At 41.5% G+C, this 12282-nt stretch overlaps 1 long non-coding RNA gene across 1 annotated transcript; it reads right to left on the bottom strand.

The window, feature by feature from the left end:
- Positions 1-554: 554 nt before the first annotated feature.
- LOC109874925 (uncharacterized) lies at positions 555-12062 on the bottom strand. The gene is made up of 4 exons (XR_002252762.2): positions 11962-12062; positions 2056-2201; positions 1828-1932; positions 555-854 (listed from the first exon to the last, which is right to left on the bottom strand). It is a non-coding gene; the product is annotated as an uncharacterized LOC109874925 (long non-coding RNA).
- Between the last annotated feature and the right edge of the window lie 220 nt (positions 12063-12282).

The raw sequence follows: 12282 nt of genomic DNA, 5'->3' as shown, positions 1-12282 counted from the left end.
AAGAAGGAGAATCTCCTTGTTAATTAAACTTTGACACAAATTAGTCTGTGATAAATAGAACAATATGTTACATCTGAGTATTTGTTATTGTCAAAATAATCCATACATTATGCTTCCTTTTTCTTTTTTTACACAAAAAACAAGTTGTATGAGCTCAGGTCAATGAGGCCTACAGGCCATAAATAGCAAATAGAAGTTCAAAACTTGCAATGTTCACAAGATCGTAATTGGATTTTTTAAAATTAACACAACATTAGGTGATAATATATGTGTTATTATGGATTTATAATCACCTATAATGGGGTGGTCATTTTGGACTGGGAACACAGAATGAATTAACATGAAACGAACACAACAGGAGGGTTAACATTGAAATGTCGTATCTACATAAACCAAATCACATAACTTTAAGTATACTTGCTTCTCACAGAGAAAACTTAACTGAATGTACTAAATATACAAACAATGTGTATTCAATGTCTTAACAGATACAAAATATATCTAATACAACTTGAAATCGGCATGCTAATGAAGAAAAGAGCAAAGACTGAATATTTCCCAAATAAATTGTTTATTTAATATCTATTGTAGATTCAACATTTACAAGAGATAAATGTGAACGCTATGGGGATGTTTACCTTATGTTTAACTACAACTACAGAATTTAGAGCCAAGTGATAACTGGTCAATGAGCTTTGAAGCAATGGATGTTTAAAAGAGAATTAACTAAATTGAAATCATTAAAATGACAAAAGCAAAAACAAACCCAGTTCAGAACTATTGCCTTTTTGAGTGAACTTTGGAGATGGCAGCCGTGTGGAAGTCCTTCATCCAAAGCTTCTTAAATGCACACACTGAAACATTAAGAAAACACAAAACCAAAACATTAGGATACTGAAAACAATTACTGAAAATATTTTCTATGCTGGCATATTAAAAGGTAGACACAATGGCTAATGGGTGGGTTTGGATTTGTAAAAACGGTGTCAGCTGTTGCAAAGTTACCTTGGTGTTGCTATGTTTCAAACTGAAACTGACATTCTAGATTTTTTCCAACAAGGAAACAATGTTTCTGCCTTGTATAAATGCTTTATAAACAAACAATGTAGCTTGCATAAACTGGAACCAAGGTATACTAAATCTACCTTTAAATGTGTGGTCAACTGTTTCTAGAGAGCCACAGTATACAAGATTTTTCTCCAGCCAAGCCTCAACACAGATTATTAAATCAAATGAACTATGATCTTCGAGCATAATTAAGAGAAAGTTCTACTAGTTGTGTCTTCTTCCTGACTCAGGTGTATAAAGCTTGGGTGAACAAAAAGCTACATAATGTCACGCCTTGGTCATTGTGTTTTGTGTTTTCGTTATATATTTGGTCAGGCCAGGGTGTGACAAGGGTTTATGTTATTGTATTTCGTATTGGGGTTTGTAGTATTTGGGATCGTGGCTGATTAGGGGTGTTGTATAGGCTTGGCTGCCTGAGGCGGTTCTCAATCAGCAGTCAGGTGCTTCTCGTTGCCTCTGATTGGGAACCGTATTTAGGTAGCCTGAGTTTCGCTTTGTCTTTCGTTGGTGATTGTTCCTGTCTCTGTGTAGTGTTCACCAGATAGGCTGTATTAGGTTTCACGTTCCGTTTGTTGTTTTTGTATTTATTAAGTTATTTCATGTATCGTCACTTTTTTCATTAAAGACATGAGTAACCACCACGCTGCATTTCGGTCCGACTCTCTTTCTACAAACGAAGAACGCCGTTACACATAATATTGAGTTATGCCTAATATGGAAATTCCTATTATTTCCGTAAATTAATTATTGTTAACTTACATCTCAAAGCCATTCATGCATGAAGCCTTGACCTGGTGCACATTTCTCTGTCCTCAGTTTGATTGAAGGCCTCAATCTGTCTTTATGCCTTGTAACTGATTGCTTCTAGAAAGAAAACAACACATTATCAAGATGAGCGAGCTACTAGTTCAAAGCAACGATATATCTAATTGTTACATGGTGAATGTATAGGCTACATTTATGAAAATAAAGCATGCATTTGCTTACCCTATCAAGCTTGAAGACAATACATTCATTTATCACTCAAAAAAGTGTTATGAGTGAGTGCACCACAAACATCTTTCCAGGGTGTTGATGCATCCTCTTCCCAATGCAGCCTCTTCCAACACCACAGGCAGAGGTAGGGTATCCATCTGCAAAAAGTAAAGTTTTGCTTTGATGTCAAGTCAGTATTGTTTTTTATTTGTTACACCTTTATTTAACCAGGTACGCCAGTTGAGAACAAGTTCTCATTTACAACTGCAACCTGGCCAAGATAAAGCAAAGCAGTGTGACACAAACAACACAGAGTTACACATGGGATAAACAAACGTACAGTCAATAACACAATAGAAACATCTATATACAGTGTGTGCAAATGTAGAAAGATTAGGGAGGTAAGGCAATAAATAGGCCATGGAGGTAAAATAATTACAATTTAGCATTAACACTGGAGTGATAGATGTGCAGAAGATGAATGTGCAAGTAGATACTGGGCTGCAAAGGAGCAAAAAAACTAAAACAATATGGGGATGAGGCAGTTGGGCTAATTACAGATGGGCTGTGTACAGGTGCAATGATTGGAAAGCTGCTTTGACATGCTTAAAGTTAGTGAGGGAGATATGACTCCAGCTTCAGTGATTTTTGCAATGTATTCCATTGGCAGCAGAGAACTGGAAGGAAAGTTGGCTTTGGGGATGACCAGTAAAATATACCTGCTGGAGCGCATGCTATGGGTGGGTGCTGCTATGGTGACCAGTGAGCTGAGATAAGGCGGGGCTTTACCTAGCAAAGACTTATAGATGACCTGGAGCCAGTGGGTCTGGTGACGAAAATGAAGCGAGGGCCAGCCAACGAGAGCATAGGTTGCAGTGGTGGGTAGTATATGGGGCTTTGGTGACAAAACGGATGGCACTGTCATAGACTAAATCCAATTTGCTGAGTAGAGTGTTGGAGGCTATTTTGTAAATGACATCGCCGGAGTCAAGGATCGGTAGGATAGTCAGTTTTACGAAAATATGTTAGCAGCATGAGTGAAGGATGCTTTGTAGGAATAGGAAGCCAATTCCAGATTTAATTTTGGATTGGTGATGTTTAATGTGAGTCTGGAAGGAGAGTTTACAGACTAACCAGACACCTAGGTATTTGTAGTTCTCCACATATTCTAAGTCAGAACCGTCCCGACTAGTGATGCTAAACAGGTGGGCGGGTGCAGGCAGCGATTGGTTGAAGAGCATGTGTTTAGTTTTACTTGCATTTAAGAGCAGTTGGAGGCCACGGAAGGAGTGTTGTATGGCATTGAAGCTAGTCTGGAGGTTTGTTAAAACCTCTAGTGACTCCCCATCCTGCATGAGGGAGCGTAATCATCGACTGACACTAATTAGCATAACGCAACGGACATAAATATTCCTAGAAAATATTCCTATTCATGAAAATCACAAGTGAAATATATTGAGACACAGCTTAGCCTTTTGTTAATCACCCTGTCATCTCAGATTTTCAAAATGTGCTTTACAGCCAAAGCTAGACAAGCATTTGTGTAAGTTTATCGATAACCTAGCATAGCAATTTGTCCAGCTAGCAGCAGGTAACTTGGTCACGGAAATCAGAAAAGCAATCAAATTAAATCGTTTACCTTTGATGAGCTTTGGATGTTTTCACTCACGAGACTCCCAGTTAGATAGCCAATGTTCCTTTTTTCCAAAAATATTATTTTTGTAGGCGAAATATCTCCGTTTGTTCTTCACGTTTGGCTGAGAAATCGCCCGGAAATTGAAGTCACGAAAATGCCGAAAAATATTCCAAATTAGCTCCATAATATCGACAGAAACATGGCAAACGTTGTTTATAATTCATCCTCAAGGTGTTTTTCAAATATCTATTCGATAGTATATCCACCGGAACAATTCGTTTTCAGTAAGACCGATTGGAATAATGGCTTCCTCTGTATTTTACGCGAGACTCACTCTGGGAGCATCAGGTGACCACTTGCGCAATGTAGCCCATTCACTGCTCAATAGAGACGCATTGGAAAACATGAGGCACTTCCGGATTGGATTTCTCAGGCTTTCGCCTGTAACATCAGTTCTGTTATACTCACAGGCAATATTTGTACAGTTTTGGAAACTTTAGAGTGTTTTCTATCCTAATCTGTTAATTATATGCATATTCTAACATCTTGTCCTGACAAAATATCCTGTTCACTACGGGAACATTATTTTTCCAAAAATGAAAATACTGCCCCCTAGACACAAAAGGTTATTAACACAGTGTCCAAAGAAGGGCCAGAAGTATACAGAATGGTGTCGTCTGCATAGAGGTGGATCAGAGAATCACCAGCAGTAAGAGCAACATCATTGATGTATACAGAGAAAAGAGTCGGCCCGAGAATTGAACCCTGTGGCACCCCCATAGAGACTGCCAGAGGTCCGGACAAAAGGCCCTCCGATTTGACACACTGAACTCTATCTGAGAAGTAATTGGTGAACCAGGCGAGGCAGTCATTTGAGAAACCAAGGCTGTTGAGTCTGACGATAAGAATGTGGTGATTGACAGAGTTGAAAGCCTTGGCCAGGTCGATGAATACGTCAGCACAGTATCGTCTTTTATCGATGGAGGTTATGATATCGTTCAGGACCTTGAGCGTAGCTGAGGTGCACCGAGGACCAGCTCAGAAACCAGATTGCATAGCGGAGAAGGTACGGCAGGATTCTAAATGGTTGGTGATCTGTTTGTTAACTTCGCTTTCGAAGACTTTAGAAAGGCAGGGTAGGATAGATATAGGTCTGTAACAGTTTGGATCTAGAGTGTCTCCCCCTTTGAAGAGCTTTCCAATCTTTAGGGATCTCAGACGATACAAAGAGAGGTTGAACAGGCTAGTAATATGGGGTTGCAACAATTGCGGCGGATAATTTTAGAAAGAGAGGGTCCAGATTCTCTAGCCCAGCTGATTTGTTGGGGTCCAGATTTTGCAGCCCTTTCAGATCAGCTATCTGGATTTGGGTGAAGGAGAAGTGTGGGAGGCTTGGGCAAGCTTCTGTGGGGGGTGCAGAGGTGTTGACTGGGGTAGGGGTAGCCAGGTGGAAAGCATGAACATCCGTAGAAAAATGCTTATTGAAATTCTCAATTATCGTAGATTTATTGGTGGTGACAGTGGAAGTGCAGTGGGCAGCTGGGAGGAGGTGCTCTTATTCTCCATGAACTATATAGTGTCCCATAACTTTTTGGAGTTTGTGCTACAGAATGCAAAGTTCTGTTAGAAAAAGCTAGCCTTAGTTTTCCTAACTGCCTGTTTATATTGGTTCCTACCTTCCCTGAAAAGTTGCATATCGCGGGGGCTATTCGATGCTAATGCAGTACACCACAGGATGTTTTTGTGCTGGTCAAGGGCAGTCAAGTTTGGAGTGAACCAAGGGCTATATCTGTTCATAGTTCAACATTTCTGAATGTTACCTTAGCTGTTGCCCTAATTAACATGATACTGAACAGTGACACTAGCATATTTATGTATATTATTGGTATCAAAAGATAGCAATGTATTCACCTAAAAATAAGTGTTTAGGCAAATCATTAGTTTGTTAACTAGCTAGCTAAGCACTAGCCAGCTAGCTAAGCACTAGTTACTAGCTAGATAGCCAGTGGTGCTGACATTGAAACTGATATAGTGTCACTATATCCTATTAAACATGACATTGCTAACCAGGCAGCTAACCATTTTTTTGTTTATTAGGAAGTTTAATTAATAAGTTAGACACTCACTTGACAACTTCGGTGGGTAACTTAGCTAGGTAGATAAATTGGTTTCAATTTTCCAAATGATTTTTCTTCTCCCCCTGACTGGTCATCAATGGTTACTAGTCTTGGAACACATGTGTTCTCCAGAAACACATGTGTTGAAATAGAATTTTGAGAGAGTTGTTTGGCAGAAAAAAAAACTCTGGCAAACTGTTTGTCACTAGTGGCAATAAATATTATTGTTGCAAAAGGTTTGCCACAGATTCACCACTAGTGGCAAACATATGCAAACTTCTGGCAACATTTTGTAGTACACTATTTAGTTTGCAGTAAATTGTGGGAAGTCTGCCGCGCCCACATTTTTTTTGTAAGGGTGGTTCATTATGGAATGCAAGCAGCCATGACTGAATTAAAATGTGAGTTGGTTTTGGGGTGTGGTTTGATCTGGGTGTCTCATGTGTAGGTTTGCAGGTAGGAAGAGTTAACCAAATGAATGCGCCAATTAGCTTCAGCCTGCTGGTGTGGGCTAGTTAGGGACTGCCAATAAATTACACAATGTAAATGAGACAATATTTTTATGTTACACATCTTTTAAGTTTCTCATTAAATGCTTTCAATATTTGTATAAGGATTTCTACAATTTATAGTTGGTTTGATATTTTTAAGTCATTGTCATTTGGAGCTATGGGAATATTTACATATTGTTCCATGTACATTGTGTATTTTACAGATGGTCCCTAACTAGCCCCATAGGGATATCCAAAGTCAACCCAAATCTACCACAGGCATTAAGATAAGGTCACATGCAGCTGCACTCCAAATTGATGATTACTTGTGTCCTTTTTGGTCCGTTAAAATAACATCAAATTGATCAGAAATACAGTGTAGACATTGTTAATATTGTAAATGACTATTGTAGCTGGAAACAGTTTATTTTTTATGGAATATCTACATAGGCGTACAGTGGCCCATTATCAGCAACCATCACTCCTGTGTTCCAATGGCACGTTGTGTTAGCTAATTCAAGTTTATAATTTGAAAAGGCTAATTGATCATTAGAAAACCCTTTTGTAATTATGTTGGCACAGCTGAAAACTATGGTGCTGATTAAAGAAGCAATAAAACTGGCCTTCTTTAGACTAGTTGAGTATCTGGAGCATCAGTATTTGTGGGATTGATTACAGGCTCAAAATGGCCAGAAACAAAGACCTTTTTCTGAAACTCATCAAATCAAATGTATTTGTCACATACGCATGGTTAGCAGATGTTAATGCGAGTGTAGCGAAATGCTTGTGCTTCTACTAACAGTACTAACTATGCAGTACTAACCAACGAGTAATCTAACCTAATAATTCCAAAACTACTACCTTATACACACAAGTGTAAAGGGATAAAGAATATGTACATAAAGATATATGAATGAGTGATGGTACAGAACAGCATAGGCAAGATGCAGTAGATGGTATCGAGTACAGTATATACAAATGAGATGAGTAATGTAGGATATGTAAACAAAGTGGCATAGTTTAAAGTGGCTAGTGATACATGTATTACATAAAGAGGCAGTAGATGATATAGGGTACAGTATATACATATACATATGAGATGAGTAATGTAGGGTATGTAAACATTATTTTAAGTAGCATTGTTTAAAGTGGCTAGTGATATATTTGACATCAATTTCCATCAATTCCCATTATTAAAGTGGATGAAGTTGAGTCAGTGTGTTGGCAGCAGCCACTCAATGTTAGTGGTGGCTGTTTAACAGTCTGATGGCCTTGAGATAGAAGCTGTTTTTCAGTCTCTCGGTCCCTGCTTTGATGCACCTGTACTGACCTCGCCTTCTGGATGATAGCGAGGTGAACAGGCAGTGGCTCGGGTGGTTGTTGTCCTTGATGATCTTTATGGCCTTCCTGTGACATCGGGTGGTGTAGGTGTCCTGGAGGGCAGGTCGTTTGCCCCCGGTGATGCGTTGTGCAGACCTCACTACCCTCTGGAGAGCCTTATGGTTGTGGGCGGAACAGTTGCCGTACCAGGCGGTGATACAGCCTGACAGGATGCTCTCGATTGTGCATCTGTAGAAGTTTATGAGTGCTTTTGGTGACAAGCCTAATTTCTTCAGCCTCCTGAGGTTGAAGAGGCGCTGTTGCGCCTTCTTCACGACGCTGTCTGTGTGTGTGGACCAATTCAGTTTGTCCGTGACGTGTACGCCGAGGAACTTAAAACTTACTACCCTCTCCACTACTGTCCCATCAATGTGGATAGGGGGGTGCTCCCTCTGCTGTTTCCTGAAGTCCACAAGCATCTCCTTTGTTTTGTTGACGTTGAGTGTGAGGTTATTTTCCTGACACCACACTCCGAGGGCCCTCACCTCCTCCTTGTAAGCCGTCTCGTCGTTGTTGGTAATCAAGCCTACCACTGTAGTGTCGTCCAAGTTGATGATTGAGTTGGAGGCGTGCATGGCCACGCAGTCATGGGTGAACAGGGAGTACAGGAGAGGGCTCAGAACGCACCCTTGTGGGGCCCCAGTGTTGAGGATCAGTGGGGAGGAGATGTTGTTACCTACCCTCACCACCTGGGGGCGGCCCGTCAGGAAGTTCAGTATCCAGTTGCACAGGGCGGGGTCGAGACCCAGGGTCTCGAGCTTGATGACGAGTTTGGAGGGTACTATGGTGTTAAATGCTGAGCTGTAGTCGATGAACAGCATTCTCACATAGGTATTCCTCTTGTCCAGATGGGTTAGGGCAGTGTGCAGTGTGGTTGAGATTGCATCGTCTGTGGACCTATTTGGGCGGTAAGCAAATTGGAGTGGGTCTAGGGTATCAGGTAGGGTGGAGGTGATATGGTCCTTGACTAGTCTCTCAAAGCACTTCATGATGACGGAAGTGAGTGCTACAGGGCGGTACTCGTTTAGCTCAGTTACCTTAGCTTTCTTGGGAACAGGGACAATGGTGGCCCTCTTGAAGCATGTGGGAACAGCAGACTGGGATAAGAATTGATTGAATATGTCCGTAAACACACCAGCCAGCTGGTCTGCGCATGCTCTGAGGACGCGGCTGGGGATGCCGTCTGGGCCTGCAGCCTTGCGCGGGTTAACACGTTTAAATGTTTTTCTCACGTTGGCTGCAGTGAAGGAGACTCCGCAGGTTTTGGTAGCGGGCCATGTCAGTGGCACTGTATTTGCCTCAAAGCGGGCAAAAAAAGTTATTTTGTCTGCCTGGGAGCAAGACATCCTGGTCCGTGACGGGGCTGGTTTTCTTTTTGTAATCCGTGATTGACTGTAGACCCTGCCACATAACTCTTGTGTCTGAGCCGTTGAATTGTGACTCTACTTTGTCTCTATACTGACGGTTAGCTTGTTTGATTGCCTTGCGGAGGGAATAGGTACACTGTTTGTATTCGGTCATGTTTCCGGTCACCTTTCCCTGGTTAAAAGCAGTGGTTTGCGCTTTCAGTTTCACGCTAATGCTGCCATCAATCCACGGTTTCTGGTTTGGGAATGTTTTAATCGTTGCTATGGGAACGACATCATCAATGCACTTTCTCATGAACTCGCTCACCAAATCAGCGTATTTGTCAATGTTGTTGTTGGACGCAATGCAGAACATATCCCAATCCACGTGATCGAAGCAGTCTTGAAGCGTGGAATCAAATTGGTCGGACCAGCGTTGAACAGACCTGAGCGCTTCTTGTTTTAGTTTCTGTCTGTAGGCACGAAGCAACAAAATGGAGTCCTGGTCAGCTTTTCCGAAAGGAGGGCGGGGGAGGGCCTTATATGCGTCGCGGAAGTTAGAATAGCAATGATCCAAGGTTTTACCAGCCCTGGTTGCGCAATCGATATGCTGATACAATTTAGGGAGTCTTGTTTTCAGATTAGCATTGTTAAAATCCCCAGCTACAACGTATGCAGCCTCAGGATATGTGGTTTCCAGTTTGCAAAGAGTCAAATAAAGTTCGTTCAGGGCCATCGATGTGTCTGCTTGGGGGGGAATATATACGTCTGTGATTATAATCGAAGAGAATTCCCTTGGTAGATAATGCGGACGACATTTGATTGTGAGGAATTCTAAGTCATGTGAACAGAAGGACTTGAGTTCCTGTATGTTGTTGTGGTCACACCACGTGTCGTTAATCATAAGGCATACGCCCCCGCCCCTCTTCTTACCAGAAAAATGTTTGTTTCTGTCAGCGCGATGCGTGAAGAAACCAGCTGGCTGCACCGATTCCGTTAGCGTCTCTCGAGTGAGCCATGTTTCTGTGAAGCAAAGAACGTTACAGTCTCTGATGTCCCTCTGGAATGCTACCCTTGCTCGGATTTCATCAACCTTGTTGTCAAGAGACTGGACATTGGCGAGTAGTATGCTAGGGAGTAGTGCGCGATGTGCCCGTCTCCGGAGCCTGACCAGAAGACCGCTACATTTCCCTCTTTTACGACATCTATTCTTGTTCTGTCTATTCTTGTTCTGAGAAATGAAGGCTATTCCATGCGAGAAATTGCCCAAAAAACTGAAGGTCTCGTACAACGCTGTGTACTACTCCCTTCACAAAACAGCGCAAACTGGCTTTCACCAGAATAGAAAAAGGAGTGGGAGGCCCCGGTGCACAACTGAGCAAGAGGACAAGTACATTAGAGTGTCTAGTTTGAGAAACAGACGCCTCACAAGTCCTTACCCGGCAGCTTCATTAAATAGTACCTGGAAATCACCAGTCTCAACGTCAACAGTGAAGAGGCGACTTTGGGATGATGGCCTACTAGGCCTTCTAACTTGGATTAGCTAACACATTGTGCCATTGGAACACAGGAGTGATGGTTGCTGATAATGTGCCTCTGCACGCCTATGTAGATATACCATTAAAAAATATGCTGTTTCCAGCTACCATAGTCATTTACAACATTAACAATGTCTACACTATATTTCTGATCAATTTGATGTTATTTTAATGGAAAAAAAATGAGCCTTTCTTTCAAAAACAAGGACATTTCTAAGTGACCCCAAACTTTTGAACAGTAGTGTAAGTCTCACAAAACTCTGTTTTGGACCAGACTGACTTTATTGCCAAAATTATTCTATTTACACTTTGTAGTCAATTTTGACAGTAGAATAAATGTTTCTGACTCAAATCGATACCATATAGGGTGTTTTCTAAATGGGAAGTTGGTTTTTAGAGGCAGTTGCTCTTTAAATCAAATCATGTACTTCATATTGATTTTGTTTTGTTGATTTTGAATAAGTTCTTGATTTTCCTCATGGTCTAAAGTTTTTTTATTCGACCACACAAGACATTGTAGCTTAGAGTTACAGTTAATCATTACTGAAATAACAATGTAGTAAAGCTCTAAAAAGAATATGTTGACTGACTATACTGCACAGATGACATTAATATCTCTCTCTCTCTGTAGATCTCTCTGTGTATAATAGTCAATTATAAACTGGGTGGTTTGAGCCCTGAATGCTGATAGGCTGACAGCCGCGGTATATTTATTTTAACTGCTATTTTACATTTGTAACCAGTTTCTAATAGAAATAAGGCACCTCAGGGGTTTGTGATGTATGACCAATATACCTCTGCTAAGGGCTGTGTCCAGGCACTCCGCTTTGCGTTGTGCAGAAGAACAGCCCTTAGCCGTGGTATATTGGCCATATACCACACCCCCTTGGTCCTTGTTGCTTAAATAACCCATTGCATGTGTGTTTGTGTGACAGTGGGCCCACCCCCTTTTAAAAAATCTCAACTCAACTCAAGAGCATCCTCTCTTCTCCTTTCCCTCCACTATGACAGACCTCCTATTGTCATAAATATAAGGTCAGGCCTATGGGCCTAGTAAACGTCTCCTAGGCTACACACATTACAATGGAGATCTTTGTCGCTATATAGAGCCAAAACCGTGTTACGCAACCTGTCGGGGTTAGCACTGCTGCGAGTGAGCTACAGACATGGGCGGAGGGTTGCTCAAAGTTCCGCCTCTAGTTTACCAGACGGTTAAATGTTTTTATCTTTCTTCCTATTCTGTAGTTACAGAATCTGTCCGTGTCACTTCACCGCTGTGAAAATTACTCAACATGTCTGATTTACATTTAACTTTCAATATATCGGATGACGTGGTCAGGAAGAAGGAATAGGCTATGTGTTTACAGACCATCAGATGACTGTATTTCACTATTTGTACAGGTGTGTTACCTGTAGCGCCCTCGAGAAAGGGGCAGTGTTTAACGTCCTCCCTCGATATACCACTTCTTCCGGCACAATTATATGCTAATGAGGTGTAGCCTATCCAGCAGAAGGGAATATTGGTGATTAAAAACATCCTTGACAATTTCCCATGTTGTCGCGCTTGTTTATTCTAAGTTTGGAAATTTGCCAGCCTACATTTAAAGCTGCTTGCTGTCACTCAAGTAGCCTAGTGCTCTTAGTCCAGTGGCAATAGTCCATGGAGTCCACCTAAACAGGAGCACAGGGAGTCCAGATCCTAAAGAAGCGACTCTTATTTCAATTTCAGTG

This window comes from Oncorhynchus kisutch, linkage group LG30 (genome assembly GCF_002021735.2).
Source record: "Oncorhynchus kisutch isolate 150728-3 linkage group LG30, Okis_V2, whole genome shotgun sequence".
NCBI lineage: Eukaryota > Metazoa > Chordata > Actinopteri > Salmoniformes > Salmonidae > Oncorhynchus > Oncorhynchus kisutch.
The sequence above is the reverse complement of the archived record's forward strand: the minus strand, read 5'-3'. Positions and strand labels throughout refer to the sequence as shown.